The sequence below is a fragment of the Vicugna pacos genome, chromosome 7, assembly GCF_048564905.1.
Source record: "Vicugna pacos chromosome 7, VicPac4, whole genome shotgun sequence".
Taxonomy (NCBI): domain Eukaryota; kingdom Metazoa; phylum Chordata; class Mammalia; order Artiodactyla; family Camelidae; genus Vicugna; species Vicugna pacos.
In genome coordinates, this window is record NC_132993.1 from 20,752,008 (window position 1) to 20,770,536 (window position 18,529).

An 18,529-nucleotide genomic window follows, 5' to 3' on the forward strand; every position below is an offset into this window, starting at 1 on the left:
TTCTTTGATTACTTTCAACCAAATATCTGTTTTGAGTAATCCTAAATGATTCCCCCAAGATGAGACTTTCGAAACCACATTTCCAAGACTCCAATGAGTTTCTTTAAGTAATACTATCCTAGGAAGTAAAGATGGGAGCAGCAGAGCCCGAGGCTGGCATCAGGTACTAAGATTCCAGGGTCTAAAATCAGCTATATATTTATCCAAAATACACTTAGTGAATAAAGGCAACAGTATGAATGCAGAGAACCTTTAGAAAAACTGACTAATCCAGTTTTATCCCAACATTTGCCAAATTACGTAAACCAATGGCTTTAACTCCGTATATATTCATACAAAACCCCAGCAATGCCAGCAACTATTGGGGGAATAAAGGACTGAGCAAGATCTTCCTGGTTAGAGACAATTAGAGTTCTAACAGGGCATGCAGTAACCTTCTAGGGATGCCTATGGTTACAGAAACTCACTTGAATTAGTTTGTCTGGCCATTCACTATCTTTACCTTAAGACAATAACTAGGCATAATCCTATAATTATTTCTACTAAATATTTATACACATATTTATTGTGTGCCTACTATGTGTTGAGTGTTGTGTTTCAATTTTCTTCTCTATGTAATGGAAAAGTTCATGAGCTAGCACACTAACCAAGGTCTAGAGAAACATCAAATAATGCCTAGATGGGGACTCAATTCGACAGTCCATACAATTCGTCCACATACTGCTTATTTTTCTACTTTCAGAATCTAGGCTTCTCTTCAAGATGCTACTGAGGACCATTCCCTGAGTTTAAACTAGTTGCAGCTTACTGTTCTCAAACCTAGAGACATAGGCTGACTCATAAGTAACATTTTTAAAGCTGCTGCTCTGCAATGGACATCCCTCATAAAACCTTAATCACAATAAATTTAGTTAAATCCTTTAAAACCAGATTGCTCTAGCTTCACAGAACAAGTCGGGCTGCTCAGCTTCAATTCCCTGGAGAGGAGGGAGAGGCTCTACTCTATTATGAAACCAGCTTCCCTAATCAAATTCCCTTTCAGAGAAAGAGGTCAAGGAGAATAACTGCTGTGCTATTTTCAATTCTTCCTTCTAAGAAATGAATGTGATTGACAGATGCTATTTCTTTGAGTTCCCGTGGCCTATTGCCAAGATCAACTAATTGTTCCTTAATTAAAAGAATGACACCAATTCACCAAGCTACATGACTCTCCATAGTCAAAATACATAATACTTTACATTTGTAAAATTTTATAATTTTTGAAGTTTACACACACATATTTTTTCTCTCTCTCAACACCCCACTGGGAAGGAAGAAGAGATATTATCCTCATTTTAAACACTGGGAAAATGCAACAAAGGCCATGTATCATTTGCCCAGTGTTAGGTGATGGATCCAAATGTTGGATCTAATATGCTACTCTCTTATAGCCCTGCAATTTCTTCACATTACATACCTTTGCAATCTCTTTAGTATGCCTACTAATTCTATTATCTGCCCCAACTTACTGAAACATTTACTAAGAGAAGACAGCATGTTCAATCATGTTAGTATAGCAGATATAGATACACGGGGTGCAACAAAAGAGTGGTTTTGGAGACTAAGATGAGTTCAGATGACAGTCTAGACATTTAAGCTATATGACTTAATGGTAAATTGAGAACTAGCCTTAATTTCTTTATCTGTAAAACTAGTATACCATCTATCTCACAGAACTCTAAGTAAAATGCCTGATACACAAAACGTATTCAAATGTTAATTCCCTTCCCTGGAACAGTTCTAAACAGATCACCAGCCCTTGAGACAGTCTAACTCATCTGATTTCAGCGACCCCTAAAAATTAAGGGATGAGGATTAGGGAAATTGGAACATTAATATTTTCCTGGCACTTCCCTCAGACATGTGGGCTTTTTTGGCTGTCAGTCTAATGAGCAGCTTTTAGAGATGCAAACAAATTAAGAAAAAAATAGGAAAGAGCAAATGTGTCCAAATAAATAACATTTATCATGGGCACACAGAGTAATTGTTCTACCAACTGAACATGTATTTGAATGGCAGCTAGAATACACCATTCGGCCTCCCAGTAAAGAAGAGCTGAATTAATGTTACTTTTCCTACAAAATAACTGGTTAGATCCATACAAAAAGAAATAATACAACATTAATACAAATAATCCTTCTCCACTATTAACAAAAAAGCCAAATGGGATAAAGCGTTTTTCACAACCAATAAATGAGTAATCATGTTACTGTGAAATGAGTTTCTAAAAGTGAGTTAACAGTATTTCAAATGAATAGTTTAGAACAAATCACATCTGAGTCATATTCTCAATACCGTATATAAATTCATAGTAAGCCACCTCATTCCTGGGATTTATTATATTTCAATAGATAGTTGAAAGACAGTTGCTATAAATATTTGAATGACTTCAAAATGTGAAACCCCTGACTTTAAGAACTCACATTTGTTGTTGCAGTTTTAATTGTTTCTGTTTGAAAAATGCTGAGGGTGAGTTGGGCTCCCACAAATAAATTTTATTCTGTGGTCATAATCAATCTGTGGTTTCTACTAGAACATTTTCAAGGCCATATTCAAACACTGATATTAGTTGAAGGGGCATACATATATTGGTATGCAACTTTTATGTGCTGCAAGAGTGTTTTTTTTAATCTCCCAGTCATGGGAAATCAGTAACACATTACTTATTAAAATTAATTTAGCATAATTATTTCTTGGTTTCCTTTTCTAAAACTTCCTTTTCCTGAGTCATTAAAACTGAGCTTCCAAAAACTAAAGTTTCAAAGATAGAAAGAAAAAAAATACTACTAGATGTCTCTGCTATATCAATTTGAAGAAAGGCTGTTAAGTAATATGCTTTAAGAGTAATGTTTCTCTGATACATTAGATCAGATGGACTTAGCAGACATACACAGGACATTGTATCCACAAGCAGCAGAATACACATTCTTTTCTAATGCACATGAAACACTCTCCAGGATAGATCACATGCTAGGCCACGAAACAAGTCTCAGTAAATTTAAGACTAAAATCATATCAAGCATGTTTTCTAGCCATAACACTGTAAGACTAGAAATCAACTACAAGGGGAAAAAACTGCAAAAAACAGAGGTAAGTGGAGACTAAACAATATGCTACTGAACAACCAATGGGTCACTGAAGAAATTTTTTTAAAAATACCTCGAGGCAAATGAAAATGAAAGCACAACAATCCAAGATCTATAAGACACAGCAAAAGAAATTCTAAGAGAGAAGCTTATAGTGATACAAGCTGAAGAAACAAGAAAAATCCCAAATAAACAACCTAATCTTCCACCTAAAAGAACTAGTGGGGAAAAAAGAATAAACAAAACCCAAAGTTAGTAGAAGGAAAGAAATAAAAAAGATTAGAACAGGAATAAATAGAGACTAAAAACAATAGAAAAGATCAGTGAAACTAAGAGCTGGTTCTTTGAGAAGATAAACAAATTGATAAACCTTTATAGTTAGATGCATCAAAAAAAAGAGACAGGGCTGAAGTAAATAAAAGCAGAAATGAAAAAGGAGAAGTTAAAACAGACACCACAGAAATACAAAGGATCATAAGAGAGTACTATAAACAATTATACACCAACAAAATGAACAACCCAGAAAAAATGGACAAATTCCTAGAAATGTACAATCTCCCAAGACTGAATCAGGAAGGAATAGAAAATGTGAACAGACTAATTATCAGTATGAAATTGAATCAGCAATTTAAAAAACTCCCAACAAACAAAAGTCAAAGACTAGACAGCTTCACTGGTAAATTCTACTAAACATTTAGAGAAGAGTTAACACTAATCTTCTCAAATTCTGCCCAAAATTTATAGAGGAAGAAATGCTTCTAAACTTATTCTATGAGGCCAACATCACCCTGATACCAAAACCAAACAAAGACATCACAGAGAGAGAGAGAGAGAGAGAGAGAGAGAGAGAGAGAGAAAATTATAAGCCAGTGTCACTGACGAACATAGATATAAAAATTGTCAGCAAAATATTAGCAAGCCAAATTCAACAATACATTAAGAGAATCATACACCATTAAAAAAAAAAGGTTCTGTTTCTCAATCTAGAAGTCTAGTTGTAAAACTGGGTCCCAAATAACTTACTCCTAATAATACTTAATATTTTTAAATAAATAAACTAAATTAGATTCAAAGTTCTCCCCATTAATGCCACTTTCATTCTCATATTACATTCAATTTTATTGAGTGGGAGAAGAAGGACTGACATATGGCTAGTCAGCAAGGAATTTTGCACAACCAGCAGGCTCTATTATATATGTTACAGCCTTAGCTGTGACAATTACTCATTATTATAATGCTTGTGGGTTATTTTCTCTTTCTCAGACATAAATTCACAATAATGATGGGAGCAAAGAGAAATGAAGAAAGTAGGACAATCGCCTCTCCAGGGCTCAAGTAGGATGCTATGAACATGTTAGTAACTACACAAAACAAGTTATAATCACCTAATCAAAGGGAAAGTGATGGCAAACAAATTACGTTACAAGTACTGTTCCTACTAAAAATGTTTGAGATTTTCAAATTCTATGAATGTATTTTTTTACAATAAGAAGAACTTGTTCATATTCATACTTATTTGCTTTAATGTCACCTACGAAATGATGACCTAGGGAAAAAATTAAGATTCACTTTTCTGGGAAATAGTTTCATTAAAAAAAAAAACTGATGAGATCGCTCATATGTAGAATCAAAAAAACAAAAACAAAAACAAACAAACAAACAAAAACAAAGCATAAATACAGGACAGAAATAGACTCATGGACAGAGAATACAGACTTGGTTACCAGGGGGGTAGAGGGTGGGAAGGGATAGACTGGGATTTCAAAATTGTAGAATAGATAAACAAGATTACACTGTATAGCACAGGGAAATATACACAAAGTGTTATGATAAATCACAGAGAAAAAAATGTGACAATGAGTGTGTATATGTCCATGAATGACTGAAAAATTGTGCTGAACACTGGAATTTGACACAATATTGTAAAATGATTATAAATCAATAAAAAATGTTAAAAAAAAACTGGCTTAGTCAAATAATTACTTATCATTCTAAAATGACAGATTTTGTGACACGGTGAATAATTTTCTCACGTGAGTATAAAATTCTTTAGTGAACACGATCCCATACTGCAAGAGTCTGTGGTTAAGTCACTAAAGGTAATTTAACAGAACAGGCTGTGGAGAAAATCCATGATTTGAATCCTGGCTTTAACATTCACTAGTTTTGTAACCTGGGGCAAATTACTTAATCTATGGTTTCAATTACTTAATCTATAAAATGGGAGGATGCTAATAATCTTACCTATTTAATAAGGTTGTGGTTAGAATAAATTATACATACATATTTCATGTGAAAGTGCTCAGAACAGTGCCTAGCATATGGTAGGTACTTAGTTTTGCATTACTTCCCTGAGTTTTTTTTTAGGGTTTTGTAAAACAAATGGATAAACGCATGGGGAATGTGTGCTTGATAATGTAAATGTTCTTTGCCATTTACTTTAAGGAAGAAAAGAACAAGTAGGGGATGAGGGGGAAGATGTTTTTAAATGTAATATATCTTATAGCAAGAGAAGTAAAAGCAAAGGTTCTGATTTACTCCTTTGAACAAAAATACAATGAAAAGACTCACTGGAAATAATGGAGTAAAGAACTCCAAGTTGGATAACAAATAACAATTAAATAACATTTACTTTTTAAAAAATACATATTTCTTTCATGTTCACTCAGAATATTTTTCACCATTTCATCATCTTGTGTTAGATCAAGCAGGGAAAGCCATACTTGACACTGCTCATCTGTCATGTCTCTAAAATGAACTCATGTTTTAAAATGCTGCTCAGAACATTCATTCATTCATTCAACAAGTATTTACTGAAAGTCATGCACTAGGCACCAGGGACACAAAGATGACTAAGACCTGTCCTTCTCTTCAAGCTTAGTCTATCAGAAGAAATGAATATGTAAAATTACTAGGAAAGGAATAATGTATAATAATAATAGCAATGGATAAAAAAAATATTTTAAAATATTTAAATCTAGACATTCATAATGACACCAAAAATAAAACAAAACAAAAAATCCTAACTGGTCACTACTGGAGAATACTAGTGAACCAATTCATTATTTTCAAAATTGATAATTAAAGGAAAGAATCAGGCATTCATCCTGACTTTCTTACATGAACTATACTGCTGGGTAATCAAATATAGGTAAAGGAAAGTTTCTCTTTATAGAAGTAGTCCATCTAAGGGGGGGAGTTTAGCTCAAGTGGTAGAGTACATGCTCAGCATGCAGAAGTCCTGGGTTCAATTCCCAGTACCTCCTCTAAATATAAATAAATAAACCTAATTATCTCCCTCCTCCCAAAAAAGAGAAGTACTCCACCTAATAAATTAAGAATGATAGATTGGAATATCACTGCCATTTTGCAGCTCTTAATGATTTAATGAATCTAAGCAAAGGTCATCAGATAGCAATTGACATCAGAAAGAGACAGTACCTCCTGCCGGAAATATTTACCACTCATGAAGAAGTCTGAGCAAATTCCAAATTTAAGTAGCAATTTGCAGGAAATGCAGAGGAGAAAGGAACATGCTAAAAGATACCACAGAGATGTGATCAGCAAAATTCAGACTCAAGGAAACTCTACAGACAAACTCAGTTTCTACAACAAAAAATTACAAAAGAAAAAAGAGAGAAAGAGATGGACAGTCTAACTGCATTGTACAAATTTATTGCATCCCAATTCAAACACAGTGAAAAAAATATATGTATGTATGACACAATCAGGGAAATGCAAACACTTGGTTTTGATGCTATTAAAGAATTATTGTTAATTTTTAAGTGTGATAATAGAATTATGATTATTTACTTAAAGCTCTTACCTTTCAGAGGTATATATGGATGTTTGTAGGTGAAATTATAAAATGTCTGGAATTTGCATTCAATAATCTAGAGGGGAGAGTGGAGTGGGTCTGAGTAGTACAAGGGGGTGATGGGGTACAGTTTGACATTGTTTACTACAAAGAATATTGAAAAGAAACAGTAAGGATCAAAATAATGAGGGAGACAGACAGACAGACAGACAAAGACAAAGACACTGTATGTAAAGCACCTAGCCTGTACATCACAAGTACTATATATAATTATTATAACCTTAAGGATTGGATTAGATGACCTCTCTGGTACTTTTCAATCCTGAAAGTCTAAAATCCTAGATTAGATTATTCTTAAAGGTCATTTTTATCTCTAAAATTGTTTGATTCTCCACACCCCACAACCCCCCAGTCTGGCTCAGTTTTCTTCTCCCACTAGTTAACAATAGCACACAAAAACACTGAACAACAACTACTTTTAAAAAGCACATGAACTGGGATTGACTCCCAGTTCAGTGCTTGGACGTTTCGGCTATACCACCCACTTCAATTCTGGAATCTGGATGTTATACTTCAATTAATAGGTTAAACAGTCAGTACTGATTAAACACATGGAAAACTTTGCTTTATCCAACAGTGATAACTTCTGTGTTTCTTTTTTCCCCACATGTAAACACTTGGGAAACAGTAGGCCAGAACTCCCCGGAGGTGCCTTTCAGCAAGTACCTGTAATCAAAAATATTTTCGTGATAATACTAAGACGATACTTCCCTTTTTTACTCTTGTCATCTCAAGTGTACAGTGGAGTTTTCCAGAGGATACATGATGTGTGGAAATGCATCAGATCAAATGCAAAAGCAGATATGAAATTCAAGCTGTTTTTAATGAAGCCAGATATCAAAGAGATTTGTAGAAATATAAAACAAAGCATTTCTTCCCACTAAATATTTTTTTTGTTTTGGAAAATACATTCTTCACGGAAATGTTATTTATGTTAACATGTAATAGGCTGATTTTTTTTTAATTTCTGTTTTAAATAAATAGTAACAATGTATTTATTACTGTTATCTTAAATAAACAAATTTAAATTCTCAGCTTTAATTCCTAATATAGTAAATAGTGATAGATGTAACCCTCTTATGCAAAAGCTCTTTGGGATCCCCAAATTTCAGGAGTATAAAGGGGTCCTGAAACCAAAAAATTTGAGAACTGCTGCTCTAGAACACACACAACTCTGATTGTGTCTGTCACTATAACACCTCACATTACCATTACATTTTATGTTGCGTAGCTTCAATTCTTTCATTTGCGCACCCTACAAAGGACACTGCTTTAAAACTAGTTGATTTGATATATTTAAAATTTAAAATTTATTGGGGGTGGGGGGGGCTACTCTGGTCTAAAAGAGAGAGAATTACTGCTCAATTATAAAAAGATATGAAGAATTTTGATCACATGGATTCTACAAGGCCAGAAAGAACATTTCCCATTGGAGGGAGATTGGCTCTTAGTCCAAAGACCTAACTTCTTTCTTTTGTTATCTTTTTTCCTTTTCATTAAGACTTGCCAAAGCTAGAGTTCTCATTCCCAGTTCCCTGACACCATGGGAAGACTTTGGCAAAATAATCCTTCCTGGTCAGGGTAAGAAAGCTGGTCATCTCAGGACACAGATCTGTTCAACTTCTTGCCTTGTGGAGTCTCCATTAGGAATCTCTATGCACTGATCTCTTCCCAATTCTTCTAACAAAAACGTGAAGTTTAATTCAGTTCAAGAAATTTGGGTGAGCTCTTGAAGGAATGACTAAAGGAGACCACAAATGGGAGAGAAAGAAAAGAATGCAGCCTTAAATATAGCTGATGCTGGCTGTAAATTCATACATACATTACATACAATACACACATCAGAAAGGTTATATACATAAATTATCAGGGAGGCCACAGATGAGAAAGAAAAGACTGCAGCCCTGAAACAGGTAATGCTGGCTATAAATACATACTTACAAACATACAAATAAATGCAAACACCTGGAGTTGGTTGCCCCATCCTCACTAACCCTTGAGCAGCACTGAATCCTTCTAAATCATGTCTTCTCATCTTTTATACTCCAGGGCATTTTAATTGGATTTCACCTTTATAAAAATATTGTGGACGAAATCTGAAATTCGTCCACTTTCCTACAGCTATAATTCTACAAACTGATACAATAAAAACTAATTCTACTCCAGTTAGCCGAAAATAAATTTTGAGTAACAAAAGATCTAAATTTTCTATTTCTTGATATATTTTCCTGCTATGAAAAATTTTTCTTTTAAAAAAAGTTTTCATTCCCACTCCTTTTCAATTAATCAACAACTGCATATTGAACACAGAGGAAAAAGTGAGCAAGAGTGAAAGTGATAAGCTAGAATCCTGCAAGAGAATTCCTCATCCTCATAAAGGTGAGAATCTCATTGCTGCTGAATTATCCCCCAAATAGCTATTTCATGCCTCTTCTATTCCACCTACAGGCTTAATTTCCCTATTCCTCACTTTTGTCAGATAACCTTACTTCCTCTATGAGAAGACTGGCAAGCACTCTCATCTTAACTTCAGACTCTACTATAGATCAACCCCAACCCCATATCTTTCTTTCCTTTTTTACTTCCACCAACAGAATTCATATTCTTATCAATTCTCTTAAACTACTCAGCTAGAGCACAGTCTTCCCCAGGAAATCTTGAAAATAAATTATTTATAATAGTATTCAAATTAAATAATTCATTAACTAGCTAAGAGGACAGTGTTTCTATTTTTGATTAAATGACTCCATTGTAGAAAGGTTTAAAGATATTTAAATGATTTTAGTATTTGGATCTCCATTTTGTTTTTTAAAGCTTCAGGATGTAAAATGTTTCTTTATTCTATTCCTGGGTGGTTTCTTCTCTGAGGTCACAAGATCAAATCAGACCAGATTAGTAGACTGGTTTTAAAGTAAAAAATGACCACCTGATGATATTTGGAACCTTATATGAAACAGGATAGTGATACTGAGTTCAGGTCTCAGGGCTTGTAGTATAAAAAGTATTGCTCTATTCATACAGTCATAGAACATAATAAACCTCTTTGTTTTAAAGATAATCACTGAACTCTAATAGAACCAAGGCAAAACAAATTGCCTTTAAAACACCTGAAATAAATGTCAAAAAAACTCTACAAACAGACAAAAAACCACCTGAAATATAAAACTGTAGTCTCTCAGAATGTTCAAGAAAAAAGTGAAGTTTAACTCAAGTCTGGAAAATTCTAATCACTACCTTATCTTTGACAAATATACCTGTTTGGTTTATGTATTTATCACAAAACATTTTAAGCACATTAAAAAGTATAGAAAATAGGGGACTTCCATTTCCAGCCAATATGGAGTAACAGGTAAAGGATTACCTGACTCAAACAGACAAAATATATGAAACAACGGTTTTGAAGACACTGCTCATCAGACAATGAATGAAGGACAGTGATCCCCAAGAGACAGGAAACAAGTGAGGCGAGTTCTATAAATGCCCGTTTACTGCCTTCCGACTATTTCTAAGGCATAGGTCAGGGAGGAGGAACCCAGAGAGAGCCCAGCAGACTTCGTCTTAGTTGAAGAGATGGAGTTTTGACTTTGCAGGGCAGAGTGCTGGAGAAGAGAGAACACTCTTTGTGTTCAGTATACCCTCAAGTATTCGGCAGAGTACTCATCAGTAACTGCATGTAAAGAATCATTCAAAGGATTAGGAGGAACACTATCTGGCACTCAAGCAGAACAGGAATAATTCCTGTTCCAACCAACCAGAATGGAAAACCCCATAATTTACAGAACATTGGGTAGATTATTCAGAAAGGTCTTGGAGAATAATTACACTAGATGGAAAACTGCTCAGGCCCCACCTACCAAGTCTTATAAGCAAGACCAGAAAGGGTCAAACTGTATCCATAACTTAACTGTGATACAAAACAAAGAAGAAAAAGATTCAGTACTCAACAAAGTAAAATTCACAATGTTTGGAATCCAAGCAAGTTTACCAGAATCAGAAAGATATGACCCATAAATGGAGAAAAACTGATCAGCTGAAACCAACACAGAACTGACATAAATGTTAGAATTAGCAGACAAGAGTATTAAAATCGTTATTATATGCATATTCTATATTCAAAAAACTAAGTGGAAATATGGGAGATACTTTAAAAGGGGGGGGGCTAAATCAAACTTCTAAAGATAAAAAGTACAATGAGATGAAAATTCACTGGATAGGATTAACAGCAGATTAGGCAAAACAAAATAAGAGATGAATAAACCTAAAGACACAACAAAAGAAACTATCCAAAATGAACCAGAGAGGAAAAAAGGGGAAAAAACCATCAGTGAGTGTGGGAACCCTTTAAGCAGCCTAATATATATGTAATTTGAGTTCTGTAAAGGACAAGGAAGAGGTACAGAAAAATATCTGAAATAATGGCCAAATTTTTCCAAATTTGAATAAAACAATACACCCATAGGTCCAAGATGCTTAGAACCTCACGAATAAGAATTCAAGGAAAACCACATCAATAACATAATAATCAAATTGTCCAAACCACTGGCAAAAAGCCAATCTTAAAAGCAGCCAGAAAAAAAGACACATTATGTATAGAGGAACAAAGATAAGGATGGCAGCAGATTTCTCATCAGAAACAATGCAGGTAAGTCAGTAGTTAAGCAACAGATTTAAAGTAATGAAAAAAAAGGAAAGCTGTCAACCTAGAACTCTACATTCAGCAAAAAATATTTCAAAAATAAAGGTGAAATAATGACATTTTCTGATATACAAAAAAATTCATTACCAGCAGGCCCACACTAGAAGAAATGTTAAAGCACATCCTTTATACCAGATGAAAGGATTATACCAGATGAAAATCTGAATCCACACAAAGGAATGAAGGATACCAGAAAGAATAACTACATGGGTACTTAAATAAGATCTTTTTCTTATTATTTAAATCTCTTTCTAAGATAGTTTACTATTAAAACAAATATAATTACATAGATGGCACAGGGTTCATAATAAAGGTAGAAAATGTATGACAAAAATAGCACAAAGGCTGAGAGGGAAGAAAGGGGAGTATTTCTATTGTCTAAGAAATATTGTAAACTTCTTTTTTTAGTTCATTGTAAACTTACTTTATACTATGGGTGAAATGGTATAACAATTTTAAAGGCAAACTGTGATAAGCTGAAGATGTATACTACAAATCAGATTTAAAGCAACCATTAAAACAAAATAAACAAAAAGCAGCCAATAAAAGAATAAAAGAGAATGATAACAAATAAGTAGTTAATCAAAAATAAGACAGGAAAGAAAAATGGACCTAGAACAGATGGGACAAATGGAAAACAAGTAGCAAGATGGTAGATTTAAACCTAACCATATCAAAAATCACTTTAAATATAAATGGTTCAAACAAGCCAACTGAAAAACAGAGACTGTCAAATGCATTAATAAAGCAAAACTCAACTGTATGCTATATACACTTACTTATTAGAATGGCTAAAAATAAAGAGTTCTCTTATCAAATGTTGACAAGGATGTGAAGGAACTCAAAATCTCCTATACAGCCAGTGAGAATGTAAAATGACAAAATCACTCAGGAGAACAGTTTGACAGTTTCTTAAACATACACTTATATGATTCAACTATTATACTCATAGATATTTAATAAAGAGGAATGAAAGCATCTGTCCACAAACGCTTCTACACAAATATTTGTAGCAGCCATATTTACAATAACTCCAAGCTGGAAATAACCGAAATGTCTGTCAATAGGTGAAAAACAAAGTGTGATCTAGCCATACAATGGACTACTACTAAGCAATGAAAAGGAATGAGCCTTTGACCACTCAACAATATGAATGAATCTCAAAATATCAATGCTAAGTGAATGAAGCATAATATTGCCTCCCCCCAAAAAAGAATACATACTGCATAATTACATTTATATAAAATTCTAGAAAATGCAAACTCATCTATTGTAACATAAAGATCAGTGATTGCCTAGGAATGAGGTTAGGAGGTGGGAAGGGACAGAAGACTTTAGAGGTGAAGGATGTATTCTTTATCTTAAGTGATGAGTTTCATGGTTGAATACCTATGTCAAAAAATTTCAAGTTGTACACTTTAAATATGTGCAGTGCATTGTATGTCAATTATACTTTTATAAAACTATTTTAAAAATTTCATCTGTGCCTCTTTTCTTTGGGGTAGAGTTTTATTTACAATTCAAGATATTTAATGATTATAGGTCTGTTCAGGTTTTTATTCCTTCTTGAAACAATTCTAGTAAGTTAGTTTATTTCTAATTTCTACTATTATTTCTTCTTTGACCTATGAGTTACTCAGAGGATGCTTTTAAATTCCCAAATAAATCATCTTTATTTTGATCATCTTTTAGTTTAATTTCAATCTTAACTGAAATGAGTAAGAGAAAATAGCCTGCATACTACTACTGACTGGTTTTGTTGAGACTTGCTTTATGAATTCAGTATGTGTTCAATTTTTAAAAAACTACTTAAAAAGAAAGTATTTTCTCATGTATTAGGTGTAGGGCTTTGTACAGGCCCACCAAATCAAGCTTGTGGTTGTGTGTTCAACTCTTATCAAATTTTTTGTCTGTTTGACCATCAATTGCTGAAAAAGATTTTAAAATTTCTTGCTTTGTAGGTTTATCAATTTTTTCTTATAATTGTATCTATGTATTTTCTTCTGGTATTCTATCTATATATTTTGCATTCTATCTGTATCCTATCTATATATTTTGAGCCCATATTTGAAATTATTATAGCTTCCTGGTTATTCCTTTTATAATTTTTTGTGATGATTTTTAACTCTAGTAATGATTTTTGCCTTCAAGTTAATTTTGCCTACTATTACCCTGCTATACTAGCTTTCTTTTAGAATATGTCTTTCCATACCTTTACTTTCAATCTCTCTGATTCCTTATGTTTTATTAGGTATCCCTCTTATAAACTGTATACAGCTGGATTATTTTCTATTCAATCTGACAATGTTCCAGTTATGTATTATGGTATAAAAAACTGCCTGCAAACAGTGGTAAACAATGATCATTTATTATTCTCATGATTCTGTGGGCACAGCAGAGACAGGGTGTCTCTGATCCACAATGTCTAGGACCTCAGATGGGATGGATGCCTTGAATAGATGAAGATGGCTGGGATGTCTCAAAAGGAGCTATCTGCCTGGGACCTCAGTTCCTCTCTCCAGATGATGTTTACTAGGGCTAGAGTGTCCAACATGGTTCCTTCACTCACTCACATGGCTGATAGCTAGTTGATGCTGGCTGCTTGCTGGTAGCTCACTGGGGCTATCAACCAGTGCCTACATGTGTCCTCTCCAGTTGGCTTGGGCTTCTCAAAGCTGGGTTCTGAAAGCAAGTATTCCAAGAGGCATAGGCACGCACTACAAGGCTTCTTATGACCTAGCCTCAGAAGTCCCATTTAATTGGTCAAGCAAGCCACTAAAGCCAGACCAGGTTCAAGGAGAGGAAAGAAACAGCCTCTATCTCTGCATGGCAAGAAGGGAAGAAACTGATGATGGCCACTCTAGAGGCAAGCCACCACAAACCACCCTCTGGCCCCAACAAGTCCCTCCCACATGCAAAATACACTCACCCTCTCCTAAGACCTTCAAAAGTCTCATCTCATTATGGCATCAGCTTGATGTCCAGAATCTTGATATCTAATTCAGGTCCAGGTGTGATTGAGGTTCCTCAGATGCAGTTCCTCAGGTACAGCTACTGGTGTATAATTCCTCTTGATCTGAATAAAGAGACAAATTATCTGCTCCCACACACCCAATACACAAACGTACAATAGTGAGACTGATGCAGGATAACCACAATAGACACTCTCATTCGAAATGTGAAGAAAAGAGGGGAAGGAACAGGAGATACACAGAGGTTATTTTTCCGTAGCAATTCTGAAATTTAATCAGACACACATCACTAGTTTCTTGGTTACAGCCCAGCCCTACTCTCGAAGAGTTATCCTTCAAAACTCTTGACCCCACCCTGAATTATCTTTCCTTTTACATAAGAGATGATTAATATTTGCAATGGAGTAGCCTTCTCAGCCTGTTTCCTGCCTGTAGATGGTTGGGAATTCCAAAATTTTTTTTTTCACTGTCTCTGATTCTTTTAATCCATGCTGAAGCTGCTACAATTAGTACAAATTTATTAAAAATCTTGCAGATTTCCTATGAATCTTATAGGTTCACTCCAGTAGACAGAGTCATACCCACCTTCTCTATTCAAGTTCTGTGTGAAGCTACTGTAAGAAAATACCCTTCCAATCCTTAGAAGTCCTATTGTTTAGCTAAGAGGGTCTAAGAGGTATTCCCTTAATATTTTTAGACATTTTTTCATCTAGCTGAAAGGTTCTATGAGGCACAGCTTTAGATCTTTCCAAAGTTTAACAAAGGGATTTATAGTTGCATCCTTGAGATCTTTACTTTGAGGCCACATTTTATTGACAGCATGTTGAATTTTATCTTTGCTTTTAAGCCATTTTTTTTAGAAGTCATCAGCTATCTGGAGCAATGGAGGATGAGAAAAAATTCTCTTTTCTGACATAACAGATCCTGGGTTAGAAATATTTCCCCTCTAAATTCTGCTTAAAAACTGAATAGTTCATTTTTTAGTTCATTCATTTCTGTATTTGTACAACATAGGCAGTTAGAAGAAGTTAGGTAATACTTTTCAACATTCTGCCTAGAAATCTCTCTAAATAAAATGAATTCATTAGATACATTTTCTATCCTCCATGTTATCACATGCATGTGACAGTGCTAACAAACCTTGTACCACCATCACCACATAGCAAAAGTTCCCTTTTATCCAGCCTCCAGTAATATTTTTCTGTGTTTCAAGGCTTCACTAACAGTCTCAAGATCTCTCTAGCTTCTACCCTCTGCCAAGTCCCAAAGCCAATTCACATTTTAGGTTATAGCAGTGCCTCATTTTCAGGTACCAAATTGTTTCAATTATTTCTTGCTATGAATAAACTACTCCAAACCTTATTGGCATAAAACTGCAAACATTTTATTATGCACATAATTCTGAGGTTCAGGAATTCAGACAGGATACAGTAGGGATGGTTCATGTCTGCTCCATGACATCTGGGGCCTCAGATTGGGTAGGTCTAAAGTCTGAAGATGGCTAGACTGGGTCCATATGACTGCTGCATGAGTTTGATGTCTGCTGGGATTGGAATGTCCAGGATGATTCCTTCACTCATTCATGTGGCTGGCAGCTGATGATGGCTGCTGGCTGTTAGCTGGGAGCTCAGCTAGGCCCCTTCATCTGGCTTGGGCCTCTCTTTGCATGCCACCTAGGTCCCAGTTTGAGTGTTCCATGGGAGAACATTCCAAAAAAGAATGTTCAAAGAGGCTAGCTGGAAGGTGCAAAACTTCTCATGACTTAGACTTGAAAAGCTCCAAAATGTCATTTCTGGCACATTCTATTGATCAAACAAGTCACTAAAACCAGCCCAAATTCAAGATGAATGGAGAAATAAACTCCACCGATAGATGGGAGAATGGCACACAAGTAGAAGAAAGGAACTAACGTCAGTCATCTTGGAAACATGCTTTAATAGACAATCTGTCTTATAATTGGTAAGTGTAATTCATTTACTTTATTATGATTACCGATGCATTGGATTTATTTCCACCATCTTTTACTGTGCTTTTTATTTATCCTGTTTTTTCTGTGATATTTATTATATGTTTGACTCCTACCTTCTATTAGATTGAATAAGTATACAAATCATAAGCTCAATAAATTATCACAAAGTGAAATAATCATGTAACTACCACCCAGGTCAAGAAATGCAATGTTACCAGCACCCTAGAAACCTCCACCTTCCCTCCTCCTAGTCACTATCCCTTCCCTCTTCCTCAGAGATTACTATCATGACTTCTGACAACATATGGTAGGGTTTTTAGCTTTATATAAATGAAATCATATAGTATGTATTCTTTTGTGTCTGGCTTCCTTCATTCAGCATTATTATTATTCAACCATGATCCTGTGTATACCAGCAATTTATTCATTTCCATTGCTTTATAGTATTCTACTGTATGAATATACCATAATTTATCCTCTCTATCATTGATGTTGTCCATTGAGTTTTAAATTTCAATGACTATATTTTTTAAAGTTTTATTTTTCAAAAAAATCTCTAGGACACTTTCAGCAGTGTGGCCTACATTAAGGATATTCCTATACAGACATTTTGCATTTGCTTTATCCAGATGCCAAGGGACCATCACTGACTCAGGACTACTCTATATATTAATTTCTCAGCTTTAGGTTCCCTGAACTGCAGAGAAAAAGAGGGATACTCTAAACTAAAGTTACAAGAGGACAAGCCCATGGTAACAAAGTCTCAGAACAAAATTTTTTACCTAGAGCTCACTCAGTGTGGACAAACTTCCTTGACACCTATGTCACTGGACAGATGTTTTTCTACATCAACTTTTCAATGATATGGCAACCTTTTGAGGAGCTAGCTTTGTGGAGGGAGGCAAGAAAGTCTCCTGTTCCTGTATGGCTATTAAAATGGAAAACTCTTAGTTATCCACAGCAGCTATGACTTTAGCATAAGTAGCTATCACTTTGGTTTTAAATACCCTCTTTACTTTTTGCCCCTGAAAACTTTCCATACTTTTTTTTTTTAAACAAGCTCAGCTATTGGATTTGAAATAATGTTTATTATATTCTATCTGGAATTTAACTAGGAATCTTTAGTGCCCTTTTCACGTTTTGTCAGATGTAAAGCATATGACAGGGGGAAAAATAAAAACCAAAACCAAAGGCCACAGGAAGCAAAACTCAAAAAGAAAAAAAAAAATCTGCCTTTCATCACAGACAGGACAGAGCACTCACAGATTCAAGACTATTTGCAATAAGAAGATTTTAACTAAGGGAATGTATATACTTTAGGATCCTGTCTGAATCTCTTTGTGCTCTAGTGTTTAATGGAAGAGAACACCATTCAAGTAGGTATACCAAGGCAATCCTAGACACAACTGACATTACATTTGGAAGGCAGAATCCTCCAACCAGGGTGACCCACATTATATAATGAGGTAGGGTCTAGGGGAACTGAGAAATGGAGTATTAAGATATACCTATTAGTCTCCTAATGGGCTTCATTTTCTTTTCAGTAAACTTCTGACTTCTCTCCTACTAAGTCCTGTATAATTACATGAATCGGCCAGAATAAAGAAGGAGTGAGTAAAAAAATTTTCCATCAGCAGTGTAGGTAAAAACATTATTCAGCTAGAAAGTGAATAGTTAGGGGAGAAAATGGGAATAAGAAAACAGTAAATGAAATTTGGACACTGGGAAAATATCAACAAAGAGTATTTTTTAATATCCATTAAAAATTCATGTAATACTATAAATTGTTTGATATATGCTATGTACAAAGCATTGTATTAAATGATAGGATACAAATATGAATTAAGAACTAAGCAAATTTATCACTCAAGATAGACCTATAAACTTTAT

The 18,529-nt window shown here is 34.6% G+C and overlaps 1 protein-coding gene across 4 annotated transcripts in view; it reads right to left on the bottom strand.

Moving 5' to 3' along the window:
- AHCYL2 (adenosylhomocysteinase like 2) overlaps positions 1–18,529 on the bottom strand; it is a 148,036-nt gene that overhangs the window by 94,047 nt on the left and 35,460 nt on the right. The window contains exon 2 of one of the 4 annotated variants that reach the window (XM_072964512.1): positions 14,628–14,774. The exons of the other annotated variants lie outside the window; for them this stretch is intronic. The gene's annotated coding sequence lies outside the window, so the exon portion shown is untranslated. The remainder of the gene's footprint in view (positions 1–14,627; positions 14,775–18,529) is intronic. 4 annotated transcript variants of the gene reach the window in all.